This window comes from Priapulus caudatus, unplaced genomic scaffold (assembly GCF_000485595.1).
Source record: "Priapulus caudatus unplaced genomic scaffold, Priapulus_caudatus-5.0.1 Scaffold3201, whole genome shotgun sequence".
NCBI classification, from domain to species: Eukaryota; Metazoa; Priapulida; class Priapulimorpha; order Priapulimorphida; family Priapulidae; genus Priapulus; species Priapulus caudatus.
In genome coordinates this window covers 1978-5120 of record NW_014580262.1, presented here as the reverse complement: position 1 = coordinate 5120, position 3143 = coordinate 1978, and the positions used below count along the sequence as shown (strand labels likewise).

General features: G+C 45.4%; 1 long non-coding RNA gene across 1 annotated transcript; it reads right to left on the bottom strand.

Annotated features, from left to right (window-relative positions):
* Positions 1-481: 481 nt before the first annotated feature.
* LOC106819331 lies at positions 482-3136 on the bottom strand. Its single transcript, XR_001395399.1, has 2 exons — positions 2973-3136; positions 482-588 (listed from the first exon to the last, which is right to left on the bottom strand). It is a non-coding gene; the product is annotated as an uncharacterized LOC106819331 (long non-coding RNA).
* Positions 3137-3143: the final 7 nt, after the last annotated feature.

The window sequence follows — 3143 nt, the reverse complement described above, 5'->3', positions numbered from 1 at the left end:
TGCATACACACCCACTAACGGACGCGCACACGCGGGTGTGGTCGCACGCGCGTGTATTATAGGCATAAATTCACATATTGTGCCCCGGGGAGTGAAAAAGTTGGAGCCGAAATGCAGCGAATTTCCTCCAAAAGATTTTTAACGCTCGACTGTTCATGGGCGATACCATCCGCGAGAGGAGAGTATGGAAGTTAGGAAGAAGAAACGGAGACAAGCTCCATGACAGATGGCGCCAGAGAGGCGAGTAAATATATATATATCGTACCAAAGATAGAAAATAGACTTAAATGCGCGTTGAATATTTATGTTAGAATTTAGATACTTGTCGTGTATGGTTTTTGTTGAACGTTATATATTATTTATTATTAATAAATTATATAGTCCATATAACAGAACAAGTTACTGACTGCTTCGTTGCCATGTGAATATATCAAAATGTAATATTCCGCATCAAAACTCAAATAAAAAAATATAAACCACATGTGTATATATTATATATACTCGAAACTTGTGTATTTTATTACAATATTAGCATACATACTGTATATACCATATAATACAATGTCATGGGGAGATATTTAAGGCAACCTCTGTAATTACGAAAAAACTATACATAGGGGGAAAGGAAAAAGAAGGAAGACACAAGAAGAACCCCAAGCCGAACATGCAACCCGTTTCTTCTAGACTTCACGCACATAGCACACCCAAAACTCTCTGGCAGACGCCTTGCTAAGGTATGCCTCAAACTAGCCGTATAAAAAACTCCTAGCCCATCTAAATGAGGTGCTGCTCCGTTTGCATATCCCAAAGAAATACAAAATATAGATAATTTTTTTACATACTAAAAAATGTTCGCCTGCGGTTGGCGTTCACCGCATAGTTATGGTTCCCGCGCCTACCGTAAAAAATACAGCATAAAATAGGATTAAGTGTACCTACTGCATTCTAGTCACATTAACACCAGCAACATCATCAAAGTAGCATCATCCAAAACGAATAAATCAGCATCACCAAGCCGATCAACATCAACTGTCGTGCATCGTCGCATCGGTCATGCTAGTCAGCATCAATCATCATCATCAATCACAAAGCTTAATAGTCGAAACTACAGGATAGAAGACAGCGCGTAACACCCTATAATCAAAAATATTTAGCAATGCAGGCGCACGCACCGCGACGCACAGCACGCACGCACGCAACGCCCATGCACGTGGAGACTAACACACTGCGTATTATCACAACAACATCTTTAACAAAAGAAAACTCGTGTTATTGGCGTTCGCTCTCTGCAACCCGCGTCTCCCTGAACGAGCGCAGCGAGCACCGAGTGCGCGAGGCCTACGTGCGGCGATATCCATCAAAACTAAGAATCCACAAGTCCTCTGTATACGCACTGAAGTATCATAGTACCTACGGTCCGAGGCCACAGTCCTCGGTCTTCTCGCTCAGGGGAGCAACACTTAGGACCCAGAGAGAGCGGACGGGGGAAGCGAGGAAAGGCGGGGGCGGCAAGACTCTCATCCTCTCACGTCCTCCTCTCTCTCGGCTCTTTCTCATCATATTCTCTCGCGTCCTCTCTGTGCTGCTCTCTCTAGTCTTTCTCTCGTCAAGTCTCTCTTGAATCTCTCTCTCCTTTCTCTTACTCAGTCTCTCTCGCTCTCTTTGTGCTGTCTCCCATCTCGCCCCTCTCCCCCTCTCTCTTTCTAAATGTCTCCATTTCTCTCAGTCTCTCTCCCCCGTCTCATCTATCTCACGATCACGCACTTTCTCTCTCTCTCCTCAGTCTCCTGCCTCCACCTCTCGTCGGTCTCTCGTCTCTCCGGGTGCTCTCGTCTCTCTCTCTCTCTCTCTAACTCTCTCTCTCTCTCTCAGTACTCTCATCTGTCTCTTCATCGCTATCTCTCATATCTCTATCTGCTAATCTGCTATCTGTCTATAGCTAGCTGTATTTTCTCTACGCGTCTCTCTTGCTCTCTTTCTGCTTTTCGGCTTTCGTCGTCAGTCTGTCCTTGCTCTGCAGTCTCACTCTGTCGAGCAGTCTTGCTCCCGATTCTCTCTCTCCCTCATCAGGTTGTATGTTTCCCGGCCAGTCTCCCTCGTCGCTCTGCCTCTCTCCCCCCTGCCCTACTCTTTTGCTCTACCCTCGTCTCTCTCGCCAACCCCATCTCTCTCTCTCTCTCTCTCTCTCTTTCTGGTCTTCTCATCTCTCTCTTCTCTTCGTCTCAATCTCTGTCTTCTATTTCTCTCTCTCTCTCTCTCGCTCTCTATCCATATATATATATATATATATATATATATATATATTATATATATATATATATATACATATAATATAGTGTATGCCCGATCACTCTGTGTAGTTATGTATAGCATGTCCCTCACCTCAGCCGCCGCTAGGGAACGGAAGGGCATTAGCGGTAGCACACGTGTCAGAGGCACTCGTGGCGACATCATCGGCTCGATGTCAGAGTTAAACCTAATCACGCCTCCTCTGATTCTCCCTCCGACCCCCTCCCACCGAAGGCTCCCACCAAAGCTTTCCTTTTCTCGAGGGCCCTCCCCCAACGCCAAGTTCCTCCCTCCAAGGCTCCCTGCCCAGCGAGAGAGTCATCTTAAAATAAAACTATTCACAGTTCATATTGCTTCACGCGTTTAATATCACACTGTCATTCCCTTTCACCGTAGCGTAATGTGTATTTAAAACAGCAACACAACACACCACACTAGCAGACACCACACACACGCACGCAGCCACAAATGCCACTCACACACAGCACACACGTGCAACGCGGCAAACGCGACACAACAGCACGCAACGGAGACGCAACACAGCCAAATACACTGCCATGTCGCACACACAGCACACACACGNTATATATATATACTCGAAACGTGTGTATTTTATTACAATATTAGCATACATACTGTATATACCATATAATACAATGTCATGGGGAGATATTTAAGGCAACTTCTGTAATTACGAAAAAACTATACATAGGGGGGAAGGAAGACACAAGAGAGAACCCCACAGCCGAACATCAACTGTTTCTTCCTAGACTTCACGCACTAGCACACGAACTCTCTGGCAGACGCCTTGCTAAGGTATGCCTCAAACTAGCCGTATAAAAAAACTCCTAGCT